At 36.8% G+C, this 23,106-nt stretch overlaps 1 protein-coding gene across 3 annotated transcripts in view; it reads right to left on the bottom strand.

Annotated features, from left to right (window-relative positions):
- Positions 1 to 23,106, bottom strand: part of LOC108969127 — an 87,297-nt gene that overhangs the window by 12,940 nt on the left and 51,251 nt on the right. For 2 of the 3 annotated variants that reach the window (XM_018933665.1, XM_018933666.1), the window contains one exon: positions 5,109 to 5,332. The gene's annotated coding sequence lies outside the window, so the exon portion shown is untranslated. Of the gene's footprint in view, positions 1 to 5,108; positions 5,333 to 5,863; positions 5,980 to 23,106 lie in introns of those variants that run through there. The other variant, XM_018933667.1, reaches the window with a different exon arrangement.

Here is a 23,106-nt window from a genome sequence, read left to right as displayed (position 1 = left end):
AGCACAAGTAAATTTAATTATATTATATAATTATAATTATAGTTTTTAATTTATTACGTTTAATAAGTAAAACAAAAATTTGCTTTTCTGTGCTTGTACAAAAGCCGGCGATTTTATTGTTTTTAAAGGAATATACTCAGCGTTTGAAAAACTACGCTACTCCTGTATCATTTCATTTTGCTATCGCTGCCGCTCTACATTGTCGGCCACAGCAGAGCCGTAGCATAACACTGCACCGAGTTTTGTAAGGTAAAAAACTATAGCTGAAGCGACAGCAAAAAAATAAGTGCTCTACTCTGGCGTAGCGGTAGCAAAAAATTGGGAGCGGTAGTAGAGCATGTGCTTCCGCTCCGCAAGTGGTTTTTTTTTTTTTTTTTTTTTTTTTTTTGAATTAACCGAATAATTCACCCAAAAAAATTTTATGCAAATTATAATAAAATTATTAAATGAATTAGATAATAATTGAATAAATTATAAAATATTTTTTATATTTTATAAAATATTTACCATTTTTATATTACCAAAAACATCATATATTACAAATGTATTACCATACTCTATTACTATGAATTTTTTGAGATTAACTTGAACTACATATACTTTCCTCTTTTTGTATACATACTTAACACTAGTTTAAGTTTTAGGCTCAGCCATGAAATTCTGGTATTAAAGAATTCTATTGTACAAAAACCATTATCGCGAACGGACGTTTTCTTAACCGGCATCTTTTACATTCGGCACGTTCTCAGTATCTCGCGTAACATAAAGAGATAAAAAGTATTTTATGTCCTTACCCTCCTTCCAAGCTAACTCTCCACTTCTCCAAAAAAGGTAAAAAAAAATATTGGGGATGCCCAACTTATTCAAGTGTCAGAGCGCCTCATTTTTATATCATTTTCCTTTATGGCCAGATCAAACAAAATAAGAATTTTTGGGCATATATTAAATCACCCAACATTTATTAGGATTGAATATTATTATATAATATGTATATTGGACTTTTAATATATGGCGAAACTACTTACATCCTTTTTTTATGATTTTATGGTATATTAAAACAACTAACTTTTGATCTTTCCTTACTTAATAAGACGAATTATGCCTGTTAGTTAATAAATAATAAATGTTTTTGATCATTTGTAATTGAAATATTATTCTACTATGCAAAACGTTTCATGAAATATATTTAAATTTCGAATTTTCTTTGATTTTCATTGTTTTAAATTTTTATTAGCGATCTTGAACGGCGGCAAAAAATTTTATCGTTCACATATATTTTTGGTATATTTTCAATCTGCCCGTTCCAGTCATTCTAATTGCAAAACGACAAAACCTACCCAATCCAGTCAACTGTCAAAGTTCAATAGTTGAGCGGTTCTCATTATGATTTGAAGGCATTCACCTGGAATCTCCGGTCCTTTAATTGGAAAGGTGCCACTACTCAGCTAGTTGATGTATTCGTAAAAATAAAGGCGGACATCACCGTCGTCCAAAGAAGAAAGAAGCGCAAATTCAGTGTGGAATTCGTGGTGGGAGAGAGACTTCGTCGCCGTGTCTTCGCATTCACCCCGGTAGAATTCAGCACATCGCTGATTTGCGCCCACGCCCTGACGGAGGAGAAGGACCATCTGACCAAAGATGCCATCATGTCAAAATCTTACTTGACGACTTTAACGACCGATAACTCTCCTCTCCCCAGTAGTGAAGACACTTGAGGCCTTGTTACTCCCGACCTTCACTCACCACCTGAGCCTAGCCAGCCACTAGCATGGATTCCGAAAAGTGCACAGTACTACCACAGCACTTAGCGTCATAAACGCTCAGATAGTTCKTGRCMTCAACCAGAAACCACCCTGTGAGAGAACGATCCTCGTAGCGTTGGACCTGTCAAAAGCTTTTGACACGGTCAACCACACAACGCTACTGCAGGACATTGAGAAAACCACGCTTCCTCCAGGGCGCAAGAGGTGGACCATGAACTATCTGAACGGTCGTCAGTCATCCGTACTATTTCGAGGTGCAACCTCCCCCGCTACTGTTTAACTTCTACATCTCGAAACTCCCGCAACCACCAGAGGGTGTTTCCATAACCTCGCACGCAGATGACTGTACCTCCAACTTTCCCCCACCAAATCCACAGCGACCATATTCACGAACTGGACGAAGGAGTATAGAATGGAACTTAATATTGCAGTCGACGGCGTCAAATTCCGACTGTCAATAACCCTAAGATTTTAGGTGTCACCTTCGACAGTCTATGCTCCTTCTCTCCCCAAACAACCGCGATTATCGCCAAAATACAGAGCCGCAACAAAATCCTCAAGTCTCTAGCCGGCAGCACATGGGGAAAAGACAAAGAAACGTTGTTGGCAACTTATAAGACCGGCCGGCCGGTCCTTAACTACGCAGCACCCATATGGTCGCCTGGATGCAGTTGCACGTAGATGAGGAAACTCCAGACCTGCCAGAATACAGCACTCCGGACCACGACGGGATGCCTCTTGATGTCTCCCATCGAACACGATAGTGAGACGCTTATGCTCCCAGTTAAGGAGCATAATGAACTCCTCTCCAAGCTTTTCCTACAAGGATGTTTTCGTAGAAATTTTCGTAGAAATCATCCTTGCAATTACCTCCTTGGGGCGGAACCGCCTCCTAGGAGCATCAAGAGGTCATTCCTTGACCACGTCGTCGACATCGTACAATACGCCGACAGGACCTCGGACGCAACAGACTTTCGGCAGGCACTGACCGCCATTCACAGTGGAGTCATCAACACCTTTACCGACTCCCTTCCCGTGAATGGCGTACTTGTAGTCAAACCATCACCCATCGCAGACGAAAAGCTCGAGTTGCCGTGAGAAACGCGAGTGACCCTTGCGCAACTTCGTTTTGGACATTATAGCTGGTTAAACTCCTACTTATCCAGAATAGACCCTGACATACCTAATGTATGTCCTGCATGCAACGAGTCTCCGCCTGACACTGGCAACCTCTTTGCATGCCCAACCAACCCCACCCATATAACTCCCTTTTCCTTTTGGTCCGACCCCGTCGAAACAGCACGTACCCTGGGCCGTTAGATGACGTCGACGACAACACTGATAACCCTCACCATCCTAACAGGGACTGATAACCGTTAAAACAACAAAAGCTTTAACGCCAAGGTGGGCAAGGAAGGTATCTTTGGCATAACGGTCAGTAAATTCAGCCTCCATGATGAAACATCCCTAAACGGGATGAGGCTGATCGACTTCGCCCGGGCCCAAAATATTGGTGATCTCTAGTACTAGCCTCCAGCATCCGGTTGTTGCCGGATCGAAGTGCTATCAACCAGATCGATCATATTGTGATAGATGGTAGACACGTCACCAGTATTTTAGAGCGTACGCTGCAAGGTCCTAACATCGACTCGGACCACTATCTTGTTACAGCCAAGATACGGCCAAAAGCCACATGTCAACAAACACAAGGAATATTCAACATCGAGAAGCTACATTCACAACAGACAGCCGAACGATTTTGGACTCGACATGCACCCCTGCTCTCTGAGAGCACTCGTCAGAAACTCGGTATAAGGGAACTGTGAAATGTGTGCCTCAACAACTGCGGCGTTAATTATGCTTTCTTCAGAATGGATAAGGAAGCGAAGCAAATGGGTCTGGTGGTGAAAGAGATCAAGACGAAATATCTCCTTTCATCAAACCAACAGTTGTCGTACTCGCAACAAGGCTCCCACTTCACTGTTGATAGTTATAACTTCACCAAACCACCAAACTCTATAAGTCACTTATTATTCTTATCTTCTATGCAGAGGAATGGCCGAAAACACTAGAGCTCTGAAAGTATTCGACGCAATACCCGCCGAGGGAAGCAGCGGAAGAGGAAGACCTCCACTCCGTTGGAAAGGTCTGGTGGAGAAGGACCCAGCTTTGCTTAGAATCGCCAATAGGCGCCACATTGGGAAAAGAAGAAACGCAGTGGCCTACGTCAGTAAAGAAGAAGAGTATTGACAATGTTCCATACATTTAAAATCTTGCAGTTCCGTTCTTAGATTGTAATTTTGAACCAACTTTTTTTCTTTTCCAATATCGGCTTAAAGGGTAGTACTATTAAAAGATTAAATACGTGTTTCACTAAGTGTGTATACAGAGTTTGTCCGGAAAGTAAAAGAAGTGAGTCGATTTAAAAAAATTTATTGAACCAATTGTTATAATTCTTTAAAAACTTTTAAAATAGGCTCCCTCTGCGGCTCTGGACTGTAGGGCGGCTGCGGAAGATGGGATGCCGTCCTTAGTTAGGTATCTATTCACAAGAAAGGTAAGGTGAGCAGGGGCGTTGTATTGGTGCATCTTCTAATCAGCTGCGATGTCTTTTCGGACCCGATTGACCCTGGCCTGGTGCCACCGAAACACACCACTTCTAAAGCTGGTTAAGCCTGCTTAATAATATCAAACATCTCTGTCGCAGATTTACCGAGTTTGATACAGAATTTAATCGCGTACCTTTGCTCTAACGAGGACTGTATTTTCGGCTTGCACCACTCACAGAAACCCGTCACGTGTTTGTCCTGACTCTCCAGGTACTCAGAGACAACTGACCAGGCGCTTGTACGTTAGCTAGGAACGCTCTCTATCGAATCCAGTCAGTTCGTGAGTTAAGGAACGTATTCGTTATGATATAAACAGAATGTATCGTATCAAAATAACATTAAAGAAAATGGATCAAAACATTACCCTATTAATCTTATCTTAGAACAAAGGAAATGTATCTAAGCAAACAATATATGTGTATATGTAAAGCCTCAACAAATATAATAATATACACCCGTATCTTAACAAACTGTCCACTAGTAACGAGGAAACACACTAGTTAGTATAAATAGAAGTAAGAACCGTGTAGTAAGTTAGTCCTAAGAGTATTAATAAAAAGTACGCATTTTGGTGCAGCTCAAAAATTTATTCTCTTGACTAATTTTTACTTCATGTAAAAATTAACTCGCGCACGCTCCGAAGTACAGTTGCAGCGAAAAAAAATCAGTCCTATTACTTTCCGAACAAACGCTGTAATAAGGTTTCAGAATAAATGTTTTCTGAAGCTGAACTTACATCCTCAATTTGATATGGTAAATAGCATTATGCCATCCAATATAATATTTGCATCATTCTAGACTTTTAGATCTGATTCCTTGGCTGCATTAATTGCTTATTAAGCCTCTATTTTTTCCTTATTATTCTTTTAGTGCCAAAACGACTTTGACAAGTTATTTCTGAAACTTATTCGTTGCGCATTAATGGTTACCTTGTTGTTACAGGGCAAAGTCAAATTAAACCTGAAATGAAAAAATTTCATTACTTGAGTGGTTTATTTTTAATGATTTAGATTTTCTGTTTACTTATTTATTAATTTTAAACACGTAGACTTCAGTATATACAACGAGCCCTAAACGAGATAGTAAAAAACATCTCCAGTAATTACAGTGGCTACATTTTTTTATTTAAAAAGAGCTTTTAACAATATAAAAGTAAGCACGATCATCGAGTCTCTGACACAGATCAGTATTGACGACATGTTGTGCAGATCGATTCAATCGATGCATATGAACAAAGTTATTATTGCATTATACAGTTTAGTCACACGAACAAATCCTGTGCAGTTCTATGACACAACTGCGGGAGGATACAGAGGGCAACCATTTACACAGACAGTTGACCAAGCGGCACTACTAGCTTCGTCGTTGTCAAAGATCAACTCCAGCGTAGTAAACAAAGTCAGTTCCCACCTCTATCACAATCAAACATCGAACTTTTGGAAAACATCATCAAAAAACTAAGCAAGAAGGGGTAGCCTCTTACTTACTTACCTATGTTCATTTGGCCCAGAAAAGTTCTCACTATAAGAGCTGGCAGCAAAATCCTTAACGGATTAACAGATCTGTCACTGATGCAAAAGGGTATTCTGGAGTATCAGGCAAAACCATAATTCGGATGAAAGACCTGAAGACGTTCTCAAAGTTACAAAAAGTTATAACATCAATGCTATTACAAATAATTTCATCTTAAGCCCATCATGGTAGACAGTGCCTATTCCAATAATTTAGACAATATAAGCTCCAAAGTATTTTGAATGGTAATAACAAGTAAAGAACAGTTTCAATATGCCAGTAATAAATATAAATTTGTTCTTATTATTTTGAGAACTAAAAAACTAATAATGGCATGTAAATATGATTTTTTTCTTTGTTTGTTCTCTTAGACAAATTTTGCAAATATGCACATAGAGTGTGACATAAAGAAGTGTGCAACACAAATATTGGAAGTCACGTAAATGTTCAGTCATGTGCTGAAAACAAACGCAAACGACATCTGCCTAATATTAAAATACACACGTTCTATTGGAGAGAATTATTTTGAGAGCTGCACGACTACACGACTGCAGGCCGACAGTTGTCGTTCTCACTAATTTCATTGAAGTGCAAGGTATTGCTACAAAAAAGGTTCGAAGTCAAAATCGCTATCATTAATACTTTTCGAGATATTCCGCTTTTTAAGTAAGACTTTATTAAATTTTCATAGATTTTTTAATACATACTGTCTACAAAAATTCTATAAAGCCTTACTTAAAAAGCCGAATATCTCGAGAAGTGTAATAATGATAGCGATTTTGACCTCGAACCTTTTTTATAGCAAATAGAATTTCCTAAATTATTTCTACAGCTCCTGTCCTTTATAAGATATATACAAAAAGTGCGAAATTCTAGGAAAAATCGGGTTTAGAGCTCCGTACTACCTCGCTGGTGTGAGTTACGACTTTGTTGCACTGGGCACTTTTGAGTGAAAAATTCTGAGAAATATGCTTCTAACGTCAAAGCGATTCCATAAAATACCTCTGATCTGTAGGAATTTAAAGATAAAAACTTACGATTGTAGTGTGGAATTTCTATGGAAAATCTTTACAGGGTTAAAATTTTCAGGGACTTTTTTTTAGTGCATTTCCAAGAAAATTAATAGTTCAAAAACAAAAAAACACCTTAATGTAGATATATGTAAAAAATATGTTGCTTAGACAGTATTCATAAAACAAGTAAAGAAGGGCTAAGTCCGGGTGAAACCTAACATTTCATACTCTTTGCCAAAGCCGGCAAAGTATCTTCAGATGTTGGCAATATTAAAAAAATATAGCGAGAATTTTCGATGAAATGTTGAATGGATTATAATCAAATTTGGTATTATATTAATACTATGTTCGGACCGACAACGAAAACATGTTTTCGTGGCAAAAACTGGTTTTCACACGAAAGCTTGTGTTTTCGTCCATGTAAAATCTGTCAAACGAAAACACAGTTTTCGCTGAAAACTAATTGAAAACTTACATTCCACTCATTATAATCGGTGCCTCTAGTTTAATCGATGTTTTTGGAAGACGTGTTTTGTTTACAATCCACATACAAATACAGCTGTAGCTTGATATTCTCATATGAGGGCGATTCCCTTGCTCTTGCAAAACCTTGCACCGTGCAGAAAGTGCAGAATTTTCACTTTGGTGCAACGGCATAACAACAAACACACGCAGAAAATTGATTGCAATGGCTGTAAAATATGTCAGACCAAAACCCACGTTTATTTTCCTGCCATCATATATCACTAGATTCTGCAATGGGTGCTCTCTTGGCTTTGCATATTTCGGTAAAGGATTTTTGCATTTTGTGTCATCGTGCAATCTTGAAAGAGTAAGAGAATACCGCTTTTAACAGTTGTCAGTGAAAACTCATCGAAAACACACATTGTCGGTCCGAACGACTTAGATTCCACAACATACAAATGTGTTTTCAAAATGTTTTCAATGTCGGTCCGAACATAGTATAACTTATTTTGAAGATCATAGACTCACTTAGTTTTGATATTTAATTTTACTTCCTTTCAGTTATACTAAAGTCACTGGGGGCATAGAAATGAAAGGGCCGATTACGTCCTCTTTTGTCATTACTCAGGTATACTTGAGAGCATACTTTCAATAAATTTTATAAATCTATACATTATATATAAAAGAAAGTTGTGTTAGTTACATCATTTATAACTCAAGAACGATTGAACCGATGATGGCTGAAAATTAGTGGGGAGGTAGCTTCGAACCAGGGTACGGACATAGGATACTTCTCATTTATTCCGACCAGCCGACTTTATCGTCTTTCCACGCCTGAGAACCGGTTCATCATGTGCAGTCCACTAGAGTGACTGTCGTTTGGACTCCAGTGGGAAATGATGAAGAAATGTTTCTATTGTCACACACCGATGCAAAAATTCGGTTTTATTACGATTAAAGAACACTCAAACACTTCTCAGATTCAGTTATTCGTTGTTTTTGTTGGATTATGAACTTGCCAGGCACCCACTTGCTTGTTTCCAGCTTAGCAAATATCTTTACAACAGTGGATTTCCCAGAGCCCCAATTCAGCAGTATTTTCCTCCAAAAGCAATGCTTTATTAATACACGAAATACTTTATGATCCATTTTTTTTTTTGTAAACTAGCACAAGTTGCTTCACAAATATGCTATATCTCATTAAATAATAGTCATAATCTTAATAACAGAAATCATATGGATGTATTAGTAGTACTAATAATTAGGGATGTTCTATATTCAAAAAACATCGATGTCATAATCGAAAGTTCAACATCGATGTTCGATGTTTATCGAAAACCGAACATCGATGTTGGATCCATCGATAATTTTTACATTAATAATTGACAAAGAAATAAAACACAATCTATAAGTTCGAAATTTATTAAACAAAAGATAAAATTATTACATATCCCAATATTTTTTCTTAATTGACTGAAGGAAAGGTAATTTTGATAAAGAAGATCCTTTTAATTGGTTTCTTTGTTGAGAAAGAGTAGAACCAGCTTTTGAAAACAGTCTTTCGGATGGCGTTGATGTCGCGATAGTACTCAACTATTTTGCCGCTATTTTTTTTAGTTTCGGGTAAGTGGAACCGATGACATTATTCCAAACTTGGAGAGGATCTTGTTTAAGATGTTTAAAATCGGACACTGGATTTTTCAAAAAGTAACTCAACTCTGAAGGCAACTTTTTGACGGCATTTTTAATTCTATTCCTGTATCCCTGACAACATACAATTAAGTGAAAATAAAATACAGACATTAACTCGAATAACCAAAACATGCAAAAATATTCATTGAAAAGTACACAAAATAAAATGTTATATCACCTTATTATACTACTTTTAATGCAACCAACACAGCAGGCATTTACACCACAGCCGTAAAAAACAAGAGATTAAGTGTCTATTGCTTATTCAAATTTTGGGTGAAAGAACAAAGATATGCTCTGTCTTTGCTTTCCTTGTCTCTAGTAGAGCATTTATAACCTAAAAAAGAATAATTTCCTTTAGCAGGCGCAGAAAGCAAACAGATGAATTCAATACTTAGATAGAATTCAATCATTAAAAACTTACATATTGTTGCATTAAATGTAATATATATGCACAACATCAGTAGAATACTATCGAATCAGTAAATTAAAACGGATACGCGCAACACATTTTTTCATCAACAAACAAATAGAAGTGTGACTGAGCGTAAATGAGCGAGACGACGAATCACGAAGAACGAACGAATTAAGGGAACAATCGGTGGGCCGTGAATGGCGCGTTCAAAATTAAAAAACTTGATTTGTGGATGCGTTCATAGAAGACATAATTTGTTTCCTAAGTTGCATTGGTTTGGTGAGGTGAGGCCGTAAGTTAACATCGATGATCGAGCATCCCTACTAACAATGTATCAGTGAAGCGTGGACGAGTCCTCAAGTATACAAATGTAAACGTATATATGGAATAAATTCCGCCGTACGTTTCAGAATTGTAAAGATCCGGAAGTTCGAAAATCTTTACATTAGGTACTGAAGGACCCGGCGAGCTCTATTTTTCTTTAGAGGGAACAAATAAGCAAGTTTCAGATTCTATTATGGCATATTTTTAGGAGGATGGAGTCATGTGTAGAAGTTCAGGCAAGTGAGGAAAGTTTTCTGATCGCCATTCACTTGGGAGTGGCTAGAAACGATTATTTTACATATGACTCAAGCAGCTCACGACTTACGGTCCTTCACCAAGTATCCTCTGGGTAGCCTAAGAACATCCGTTTGAAGGCGAGCTAAAGTAAGAAGGCGAAACATTCCCTGCATAGGGTTGTCCGCTGGGTTTGGGACCTGCCACTTAGAAACCCAACCCAATGAAAACAGCCTCGGATGAGAGACCCCACTTTTGATGACGACCATGGCAAACGAAAAAAGAGGCTATAATCGCGTAAGCGGTGACTACGCCAATCAAGATATTTTTAGGAAATACAATTAGAATACTTAAGTATTTTATTGAGTCTTTATTGTTATCTAGTGCTGAGGTTGTACTCTTCAGTTAAGTACCTTGTGATCCACGATATTTTCTATTTTATTATCAGGTGCAATAAAAAAAAACGCAGATGCGTCCTCTGAAGATACCACGTATAATTGTTCATGCGCAAAACATGGATATTCCAGATTCTAACCAGGACTCTTTAAGATTGGAATTGTGATTTTTAACTGTTGGGTAAACAAAACTATTATACTCACGTCTTTTTTCGCGATCTTGACAATTTCACTCTACGAAAAACGCCTACTGAATGAACCCTTGCATAGCTTACGATAGAGCAATTCAGTGTAAGCTTACACAATAAACCAGACTACATAAAGCAAAAATTCGCGCGTATAAAAAAATTATGTAACGAGACTTAGAAGCATATATGTATGTAAATTTTGCCTATAGGCAACCTCGGGCATGAAAGGGATATCTAATAATCAAGCATACAAAATTTAAACATTGACATTCAATAAGAGTAGTAGTCTATTATATATAATTTTTCCTATTTTAGTAAATATACGCTATTTGGGATTTTTGTTTACGAACTTTATTTATTTTAATTAAAACATCGAACATATTGACCAATATAAACGGTTCATTGAGATATCTCACAGATTGACGAATACTTTCAGTACAAAGTCAAAGTTGAGGCCTTTAGTCGGTATATGAGTTATAAATAAATATGGAACATTTTTATTGCGATATCTTTATTAATGTTTAAATAATCCAGCAACCGAACGCATTCTACATTTCTCACATCAGTTCACATGTAGCCCTTCCAAACCAACTACACTTTTTTATTTGTCTAGATAAATTTTGAAGACTTTTCAATAAACTTTTGAAATCATTTGTCAAGTAACACATTTATTATAATTATTTTTCGTACAGATTTGTCAAATATTACTCAACTTATCATTTGCAAAAACCAACGCACTCACAAACAGACATCCACTCGGAATTCGACTACCACGTCATCCTGATGTTTTTATTATATGTATATAACTCTCAATATACGAGGTGTGTTCAAAAAGTATCGCGAATTTTGTGGTTTTTTTTCAAAAATTATTTATTTATTCAGGAATATCTATTTTGTCCCCTTCAAAGTAATCCCCATGAGATATTATACACTTGTGCGAACGGTTTTTCCAATCTTCGAAGCACTTCAAAAACTAATTTTTTTTTATCTTCTTCAGCCCCTCCTTCGATGCCGTCTTTATCTCGTCGTCTTTTCATGGGCCTCTTCAGTTTAGGGAAAAAGAAAAAGACACAGGGGGGCCAGACCTGGGGAATACGGTGGATGCGGCATCATTATTGTGTTGTTTTTGCCCAAAAAGTCGCGCACAAGCAATAATGTGTGAACAGGGGCGTTATCGTGGTGAAAAAGCCAATTTTTGCCACATCTCGGGATTCTGAGAACATTTTGTACCACCGATAAACGTTGCTTCGGTGCAAGGTAGCTTCTCCGTATGCCACAGTCAACAATCAGAATGCATTCGCGCACTTAATTTCGTTTTTCACACAAAATTTGATACAGGTTCTTTGATCCATTTTTTTGAATAGGTAAAAATCGAAGACGATCAAAAACACGTGCAAGCATAGCATCTGTCAACAATTAAATGAACATTCAAAATGGCCGAGGTTGTCGGCATAATTGAGAGACATGAGTACCAACATAACGCCACAAAAAATTCGAAATTCGAATATACGTAACCCGCGAAAATTCAAATTCGCGTTACAAACAACCGCAAACGTAAATAAAATTGCAAAAAAAAATATAGGACAAAATATTCGACCAGGATTTTAATGTAAATCGTACCTACTATATAAAACGTTAAAACTTAATTTTTTTATATGTAGGTATATTGCCTAGAGATAATGATATGACTCCACTAGAAATATTAATCATCTCAATGCTCAATTGACTTGACTAGCAATTGTATGAACTTATAATTTTTAGCATCCTTGCGAGCAAACGCTTTTAGGCAACACTCGTATTCATTAAGGGAAGGTTTTCGATAAATTTTTTACTATGAATGAAATTATTTTTATATATGAGTATTAATTTTGTTGTGAGTTAGTCGTTTTTAGTAAAGGGTAGTCGAAATGAAAAATCTGAAATGAAACCATATTTAGAACACGATAAAATTGCAAAATTATTTTCTCCTAAACTACTGGAGATAAATCGATGAAATTTTGTGAAGTCAAAGAAAAATGTTTGTACTATATTATAGATATTTTTCCACCACCCATTTGTTTAAATAATAATACTTTACATAATTTTTTGTTAAACAATTAGAATTTTTCATGTATTCTTCAAGTAAAAAAAAACTGAAAGGTGTGTAACACAACGCGAAAAATATTCCCCTTTAATAATCTGCAAAAACATTTTTGTTCATTCATACCATGCCAAAGATATTAAATTTTTTTCAAGTAATTGCTCAAGGAAAAAATACATTATTTCTTCAAGTAATTTTGAGAGCTGATTACGTAACATAATATTTTCATTGCGATTTAAGGAATGTTGTTGATGATTGGTAACTTGTGTACAGCATTTCAAAATTAGATATACTTCATAATAATGACTTTAACTAATTTAGAATGAATTTAACCATTACTTTGAATTTTCTTAAAGAAACAATTGTTGTTTTCATGGTTATTTACAACGCCATATTCACATTTTATTGAAAAAGTGTATTAAAAATTAGTACTAGATTTCATTTGGCTGCATACTAGCAAAAGAAAATCTACCGCAGCAAATTTTTTTTTTTACCATTTCTTAAGCGTTTTTTATATGAAGTTTTTACATTTCTTGAGAGCTGATACTAAGCTTAAAACGTGCGGCACATCCATCAATGCGCAGTGCGCTACGTAAGCTTCCGACATGAGTGCCGCAAGAAAAACATAAAATAATAAGGAAAATAACACTGTAGAACATTTTTGGGATTGTCTGGAGGGTGAGAAATTCCAGGTCAGGGTGATGGTACTACTAGGCCAGTATAGTAAAATCTTCAAAGGGCTTGGTGTTCGTATGTGTCAGTTTTTTTCATTACCATATGACCCCTTTTTTCCTTATCTTGATGTTTTTTCGAGAATGTTATTAACATCCTTGCGACAGAAACATCGTAGCTGTTAGAACGATGCTTTCCCAACAAGCCTTCTATTACCTCTTTGATTGCCTGCCATGCATTCAATGTATATCAATCAAAATATTGTCGAATGCGTCACTTTTGATCAGCTTTCGTATATCTGGGCCATTTAGTACGCCTGATTGGAAAAAAATTAATTTGTTAAGATGGAAAACCATGGGAAATAAAGATAAAATTTAAAAGGTCATAAAAAAAACTGATACATACGAACGCCAAATTCTTTGAGGGTTTTACTATACTGACCTAGTACCATCACCCTGACTTGGCATTTCTCACCCCCCAAACAATAATCCCAAAAATGTTCCACAGTGTTATTATTATTTTTCGTTCTTTTTGCCATCAACATACAAACATTGCCAGACCAAAGCACATGCACGAGTATTCGCAGAATGCAATTACATAAGTGCGGAATTATGGCGGGCGGATATGTTTGTTACATTCATTTGCAATGCAAAATGAACATACCATAGATTACGAAGTTATTGAATTGGCATTACGGACACCACAATCCCACTGGAAATAATGGATATCCACTCTATCGGCGTCGCTCACCAGACGACAATGGCAGAACATTCAGCATTCAATTTAGAGGAGTGAATATCGAAGTTGACAACACATTGATCGTATCATACTCGCCTTTATTGTCTAATTCACATTCAAAGCTCATATCAATGTTGAGTACTGCAGTTTGGTGAAATCGATCAAATACGTTTGCAAGTACGTCAGTTTGAGATCAATACGTGAACTACAATGAAGCGTTTTGTAAGATATTTACTTTTGGAATTCATGGACGTTTTCCAACTGTTGTGCATCTAGCAGTTCATTTGAAGAAGACCAAAGAGTGTATTTCAAAACAGAGAATACAGTACAGCCAACGCAAACACCGCCAACAACAAAATCGACATTGGCGAGTATTTTCTCAACTTTCGTAAGTGATCCGTTTGCGAAAACATTGCTCTATTCGGAAGTGCCTTGATATTATACACTAAATGCATCATCGAAGAAATGGTGACACAGAAAGCAAGGCCAAGCAGAAGATGAACATCTAGGTGTGTTCTCAACTAATGCATTAGGACTAATTTATACAAGATTACTTCAACCTTCGGTTTCTATTGAGTAATGTACGCGGTTCAACTTCATTGGAGTTATTACGTATTATGAATGGTACGGTCTGATCATCAACTTTTTGAGAATCATATCAGCAATTACAATTGTTGGAACATGATAATCACTGGAATCAAACCATAAACGATGCGATAGCTTTTTCACATGCCACTGAAGTTTGTACACTTTTCGCGATGATCATTTCGACATATCAGCCTTCAAATCCGCGTCAATTATGGGATACGAGCAAAAATTACATTGCCGAGGACATTTAACATCGTATTGGCTAAGAATTGGAAATATTTCGGTTGATACTTCCAGTGGTTTGATATCAATACCACCTGACTTTTGTTAATTCACTTCAACGAAAGATAAGCTTCCAAAAATACCGATGTTAATGATTTAAATTCAAAGTCAAATTCCGGGAAGTTTGCTCTCATAAAAATTGATCGATCGTCTTGACAATGAAGACGAAGCTGTGCAATTTCTAAATTCTTTGGAGAGGCTTGGTATCCTGCCGCATCATTTGCATCTCACGGTTGGATCTGTCATTAGGTAGGTTTTGCAATCTTCATGCGCCGAAACTGCGTAATGGAACCCGACTGATTGCGACGCAGCTATCGAATATATGGGAGCCGAATGCTTGCTTCTACCAATTCCTTTGGGTTCCAACGATTTGCCATTTCAGTTCACAAGGATATTCGCTAGAACTGTGTGGCATAAATCTGGAAATACTTGGCGTCTTCACAAGTTGGAAAACTCTCTTCTCTGTACATTTACGCACCGGAACAGGAACCAAAATATGTTGTTTATAAAGTTGCGCTGCATTGAAAAAATCGCAAATAAAGGATTTTAAACACAATATAAATTCAACTTTCTTTTCATTTCAAAACACATAATTTCCCACAGGACAATGCCTGCGGGGTCAGCTACTTGACAATAATTTATTTCCTAAGTACTATTATTACAGCTACTAATTATTTTTCTTATCATCTTCTGCTTTCCTTGCGACAAATATGTCGGGAGCTTACGTAACGCACTGAGCAACGATAGACGTGCCGCACGATTTAAGAGCGAAAGGGGGAATAAAAATTTAATATCTTTGGAATGGCATGAATGAACAATGATTTTTTTTGAAGATTTTTAAAGGTGAATATTTTTCGCGTTGTGTCACATACTTTTCAAACTTCAATTGTTTAACAAAAAATTATTTAAACATATGAATTGTGCAAAAATATCTATAATATACCACCCACATTTTTCTTTGACTTCACAAAATTTCATCTACTTATCTCCAGTAGTTTAGGGGAAAATAATAGATCCTCTTTTCGCCTTCTCCTGGCGTTCTCATTGTCATTCAGCAGTCTGGAGAAGTGTTCCCCTGTAATTTTAGTATTGGGCATCACTCACTAGATCACCCCTGGGGGTTCTGCAGGAGTATACTCCGTTCTTGAAACCTTCTGTTAATTGTAGCATCTTTTCGGAGAATTTTCGAGCACTACTCCTGTCGGCCGGCTTGACAAGCTTTTCGTACTCACGCCTTTCGGCCTCTCTCTTTTTTGGTCTGCAAATGCGTCTCGCTTTCCTCTTCAACTCTCGGTATCTATTTCATTACGCACGTATTGTGGTTGATTGTAGCGTTGCGCAGACTACCTACGGGCTTTCTCTCTACTACGACACGGCACTCCTCATCTAGCTGTCCTTTTGCGAATGGGTTCGTTTGAACCAGTATGTAAGGACTATGAAATGCCGCCCACACAGTTCCTTTATACCGAGTTGTTGACGAGTGCTCTCAGAGAGCAGGAGTGTAAGTCGAGTAGAAAATCGTTCAGCTGTCAGTTATGATAGCAGCTTCTCGACGTCGTACCCTCCCTGTGTTTGTTGACACGCGGCGTCTCCCTCCCACCACGAATTTGCGCTCCTTCATGTGGCCAGTATAGTAAATGTCGCAAGGACTTACTCGTCTCACTTCCGTCCATCGCACTTCTTGGATAGTGGTGATGTCAGTCTTTGTTTTTACGAGGACATCAATCATCTGGACAGCGGCACTTCCCCAATTAAAGGACCGGACATCCAGGTGCATGCCCTCAAATCATAATCAGTAAGAAGTTTGCCATGGTCGTCATCAAAATGGAGTCTCTCGTTCGAGACTGTTGTGTACTTTTCATTGGGGGGTTTTTAACGTGGCGAGTCCCAAACTTAGCGCACAACCCTGTGTAGAGATTGTTCACTAAAATAAGAAAGAAATTCGCATTCAAACGGATACTTTTTGGCTACCCAGAGGATACTTGGCCTAGGACCGGAAATCGTACGTAAAAGAATCGTTTCTCCCCACTCCCAAGTGAAAGGCGCTCAGAGAACTTTCCTCACATGCGTTTGAGGCCATCACGCAAATAAAAAGCAAATAAACGTACTAGGAATTCTCCTGAAATGAATATGACATTGTTTATTTTATATTATATTTTATTTTTATTTTATATTTAAAGACCAGCTTATCCCGCGTGAAACTATGCGAATATCCTTGTGTCTTGTTTATTGTCATCTTAAATACAATTTTCACTGGAAACGGAATGCCTTTGAACTGAAATGGCAAACCGTTAGAACTCAAAGGAATTCGTAGAATCAATCATTAATCCCCCTTGTATTCGATAGGTGCATCACAATCATTCGGGTTCCATTACACAGTTTCGGCGCATTGCGAAACATAATAACGACAGATCCAACTTTGAGACGCAAATGATGCGCTGGCATACCAAACTTCTCCGAAGAATTTAGCGCAAGTCTTCTGGAATTTCACTTTGAATCTTCCAGTTTAAGTCAGCAACATTGGTATTTTTGGAAGCAAAGATTGCGTGTGCATTTAAGGTATCGTAGTTACAATAATTTTCCTAATGTCCGAAGATTCGTGATGAGTCCGTCTTTCGTGAATTGATAAACAGCAGATGGAATTGATATCAAACCACCGGAAGTATCAACCGGAATTGACCCATACGATAATACGATGTAAAATGTCTTCAGTAATGTCATTTTTGTTCATATCTTATAATTGACGCGGATTTGAAGGCTGATATGTCGAAATGATTGTTGCGAAAAGTGTGTGAACTTCATTAGCATTCGAAGTAGCTATCGCATCGTTCATGGTTTGATTTCAGTGATTATCATGTTCCAACAATTGTAATTGCTGGCTTGCTTCTCAAAAAGTTGCACATACCTGAGTTTTGAATGTGAACTAAACAACAATGGTTTACTCTTCTATATTGAATGCTAAATTTTCTGTCAGTGTCGTCTGGCGATGGTAATGTTTCGTGCATTTATTGTTAGACACACAAACCGAAGTAGGATTGTGATGTCCATAAGGTCCATGAACCATATTGGTTTTCATCGCTTCCTATAATACTGGATCTTTCTCTGCATCAGGAATTTCCGAAGAAATTATTTCACCAATTTGATTTAGTATAACCACCATCCACCATCCAAAGAAAAATGTGTGCGTGCGGCTAACCTTTTTTTCAACAGAATACATCCAGCATCTAACAGCACCATATATACCATATGCTGCTTCAAGATAAAGTCCATCAAACATCAAGATTGTTGTTTGAAGAGTTGTGCTGTGACATCGTGACGATCGCTTGCTGATTGATCGCGATCCACAATTTCGCACGTATGTCATCACAACCTGGGAGAACCTCTTGCCTTTACGTAGGGCTGCCATATGGTAATGGCAAAAAGAACGCCAACCTCTACGTGGCTTCGTAACAAATTTCAATCTGCAATTGTTCACTTTCTCTGAAACACATATAAAGTTTTTTCTTTTGAATAACCGGATAAAAAAAAGCAAGCGACCGAAATTGAACGATTCAAATAATTGAAAAAAAAAAATATTATGAAAAAAGTAGCTTTTTGTAATTGTCCAATTTTCCGACTTACCTCATGAAAAGCATACGGTTTTTTTCATTTCCAAACCTTCCCCGATACACAGAGAACAATCTCTGAAAATGTCATTAACATTGGTGCGGCTGTTCTCTTAGCATTACTAACCAATAAACATTCATTCGTTTATATGGGAAAAAGAAAAGGGGTGTTTTTAGGGGTTTTCCGGTAATTATTCGAGATTTTCTTGCCGTCCATCCTTGAACATTTAGAAAAAATAATCGACCAAATTGGTGCAGGCGTTGCTAAGTTATGCACTTAGCAACACATTTTGCAATTCATTTTTATATATTAGACAAGCGACCTCGCTTCATTCATAAAAACAGACGCCGTAACATCTTCCCGGAGCATGCCTTTGCCTACAAGCGTCTTTTCACATCGATGGCAAAAGCTAAAAATCATAAATTGAACAACTTTCTGATGCTTCTTCACAGAAAGAAGTCAGAAAAGTGGCAACAACGGAGTTGTCGATTTATAATATTTGTCCATTCCAAAATATTTTTCCGTGACTCGCAAAAATTTGCGTTGATATGTATGCAAGCTCATACATATGCATACATATTTACGATAGCGACAGATATTAGAATACACACGTTCTTAGGGACGCAGGTATTGAGGCAGCTGCACACCTACATAACTGTGTCTCTATGAACGTGTGTATTTTAATATTTGACAGATATCGCTTGCAGTCTGTCGTGCTCAATGTGTTCAGCACTTGACTCTTTGACAAAACACAAGTTTCGGCCATTGGTTGACCATGACAACGGAGATGCGAAGGAAGTGTGCGACACTTATTATGAATGTATGTACATATGTATATGGCTCGCATTTGCTTTCGTAAACATACAAACAAATGTGCCAAAGAAATAATATATGTGACCTGGTCTACGGAAAGGGGGCTTAGGTGTCAAAAAATCAATTTTCACTTTTTAGTTGATTCGGATGGAAGATGAGATTTTTAACAACTGTTTCCCAGAAAACTAGTTTTCACGCGTTAGCTCCCTTTTCGTAGACCAGGTCATATATGTACATATGAATGTGTCATAGAAATTCTATTGGTACAAATATGGAAATGATAACGAAATAATGCGAATATGCATATTCATGGTCATCAATTTTCTTCTTCACATTTTAATAATAATAATAAGACATTTTAAGACTCATTTTTCTACACCTTCGGTTACATTGTTCAAATTTTACGAAGGATCCCTAATTTTTTTCAAAATGAAATGTAGCCTATGTCAAATTGGAAGAATGTAGCGTTCTATTTGTGAAAGAATTTTTTAAATCGGCCCAGTACTTTTTGAGCCTATTCATTACAAACATACAAAAATAGGTACAAATCCTTCCTCTTTATAATATAACATATGTTTCCAAAAGGATGGATGGAGGATGGAGTCATGTGTAGAAGTTCACGCAAGTGAGGAAAGTTTTCTGATCGCCATTCACTTGGGAGTGGCCAGAAACGATCCTTTTACATATGACTCAAGCAGCTCACGACTTCCGGTCTTTGACCAAGTATCCTCTGGGTAGCCTAAGAACATCCGTTTGAAGGTGAGCTAAAGTGAGAAGGCGAAACATTCCCTGCATAGGGTTGTGCGCTGGGTTTGGGACCCGCCACGTAAAAAAAACCACCCCAATGACAACGCAACAACAGCCTCGGATGAGAGACCCCACTTTTGATAAGAGGAAGACCTCCACTCCGTTGGAAGGACCAAGTGGAGAAGGACCTGGCTTCACTTGGAATATCTAATTGGCACCACGTAGCGAAAAGAAGAAACGACTGGCGCGCTGTTGTTAACTCGGCTATAATCGCGTAAGTCTACGCCAATCAAGAAGAAGATGTTTCCAAATGGATTTCAAAAGATGAGCTAAATCAAGAACCAGGTGAGTATACCGTACCTTTTGGTATGCCGCTTCATATATTTCGAGGCCTTTGTCGTGCCAAAAATATGCTTTATTTTTTGAATAAACTATTTAAAATTTTCAAAAGTAGTAATTTTGAAGTTGTTTATTTTCGGCGTCAAGCGAACCGTTAAAATTTGTAGATGAGACAGTAGGAATTTCGAAATGGACTCGACATAAAATTTTTTTTCAAGTGGATTTTAAATTAAAAGTTGAAGACGTTTGTGAATTTAGCTGAATTTACTAAATTTGAGTAGGCAACACTGCCCAAAAATGGTCACTTTCTGTTATTGTTTGACAGGTGCCGCTTGAAATTGAGGTCTTGTTTGTGTTTACAGCTTCCCAGGTAAATCGTTTTATATCGCTAATTAAATTATGTGTAGAAAATTAACAACGTACAAACATACTATCCATTTTACCAATATTCTTAACTTTTTCGCAAATTTTTTTCGCGTTACAATTAAGTATTCCTTTTAATTTCATTCTATTATGTTTTAACGTAGTTAATAATAAACGATATTTTTGTTAAATTTATATTGATTTTCTAAAAATACCAATGAGTACTATAGGGATTACAAATTATAAATAACATTTAACAAATTTTTATTTTCTGTAAAAATTTCTTACTTTTTTCTTAAGGCCCTTCATTTTGTTTTGTACAGTGTTTTCATCGATAGTACCGTACGACCTTCGCCACTTATTTCTAAAATCTTGTAAATTTTTTGCAGTACCTTTACTCTTCCGGAGATTCGATTTCATTAGAGCCTACTATCTCTCAATAGGTCGAAGCTCTGGGCCATTAGGTGGATTCGCTTTTCTTGGAACAATATTGACATTATTGCTTTCATACCACTCCATGGTAGCTGTAGAATAGGAAGAGGTTGCGAAATCAGGCCAGAACATTACAGTATCCTCATGTTCGCGAATAAATGGCAAAAGACGTTTTTGAAAGCACTCGCTAATATAAATTTTTGAATTGATTGTGCCCTGTGTTACAAAAAAACTGCTTCTCAAACCGCAAGTACATATCGCTTGCCAAACCACATACTGCTTGGCAAATTTGGTAATTTTCTTTTCCTTAAATTTTCTCTGTACTTGCCCCTTCTTCATACAGGTATAATATTCATGCCCCGGTAACTGTTTGAAATCTACCTTAACGTAGGTAGTCAAATTTTGTTAGGTATCCTTCATACAAATTTCGAGCTCGTTTTTGAGCAACCAATTGCTTTTCATCGGAACGATCTGGCAGTCTTTGAACTCTATATGTCTTTAGCTTACTATCACTCTTTATCCTTTGTACAGTACTTTTAGAGGTACCTGCTTTAACAGCAACATCTCGTACTGAAGTRTTGGGATTCTGCTTAAAAACTTCCTTCACTCTTTTTGCCAAATTTCCTTCTGCACCTGCTTTTCTACCTGAACCTTTTTTTCGTATAGTAGGTACACCCTTTTTGTAATTCGAAACAACCCTTTTAACAGTACTTTCCGATGCTCCAGTTTTTTAGCTATAACTGAATATCTTAGTTCTGGATTTTCCAGGTAAGTGGACAAAACCAATTCGCGCACTTTTTCTTGATTGCTAAACATCTTAATAGTTTGAAGTGTTGACACCCAATGTTTAACATTTTGTTAATCGTCGGATTATAGAGAAAAAAAAAACAAGTCCTCATTGAGACGAATGCCATAAACAGTTACGTCATAATCTTAAGGAATAAAAGTCCATAGAAGAGGATTTGGAAGAAGTGTTAGGATTCCATCTTACATGTTTTGCAACCTTAATGATCCATGTGCAGCTCTTAATTAATTGCTCAAGAAAAAATCCTTATTTCTTGAGCTGTAGCCAAGTAATTTTGACAGCTGGTTACGCATTGTGAATGAAGAATAGAAAATAAAGAAAGAAAATAAACTTATGTGTGAAAGTATATACATATTTTCATTGCGAATCAAGGAATGTATGTATAAATAAGGTTTTATACAAAATTTGAAAATGAACTATATTTCATAATAACGATTTTAGCTAATTGTAAGATGGATTTAATGATTACATCGAATTTCCTTCAAGAAGCTATTGTTGATTTCATGTTTCTTCGCAAAACCAGTATTGCCGTATTCGCACGAAAAAGTTTATTACTAGATTTCTTCAGAGCTGCATACTAGCTGAAAAAAATTTAACGCAGGAAATTTTCTTGAGCATTTTTTCTTGAGAGCTGGATACTAAGCTTAAGAATGAAACTTTTTCAATTGCACAGTCTCACCAAGTAATATCAAGTGTGTGCAATGGCAAAGTGATGTGGGAGTTTTCTTAGAAAGAATTTCAATATTCAAATTAAAAATTTATATCTAGATTTATTAGAAGATTTCGTAAGGGGGTATTCTAGTCTAGAAATTTGAAAAAAAAAACGATTTTTTTTTCATAATTCGATAGTTGAAATTATTTCCAAAATTATAGCCATTTTAGTGACATGGCAACTAGACCAGGTGAGCGAACTATCTATCTATCTATTACACTGCTCGAAACTTAACGTAAAACTTTAAACGCGTTTTTCTCAAAACTCCTTTTTTTGATGCGGTAGCCACAATATCTTAAGTTCTAATCCGTCGATTTAT

This window comes from Bactrocera latifrons, unplaced genomic scaffold (assembly GCF_001853355.1).
Source record: "Bactrocera latifrons isolate USDA-ARS-PBARC rearing strain unplaced genomic scaffold, ASM185335v1 scaffold_240, whole genome shotgun sequence".
Classification (NCBI taxonomy): Eukaryota; Metazoa; Arthropoda; class Insecta; order Diptera; family Tephritidae; genus Bactrocera; species Bactrocera latifrons.
This window is presented reverse-complemented; position numbering and strand designations above follow the sequence as displayed.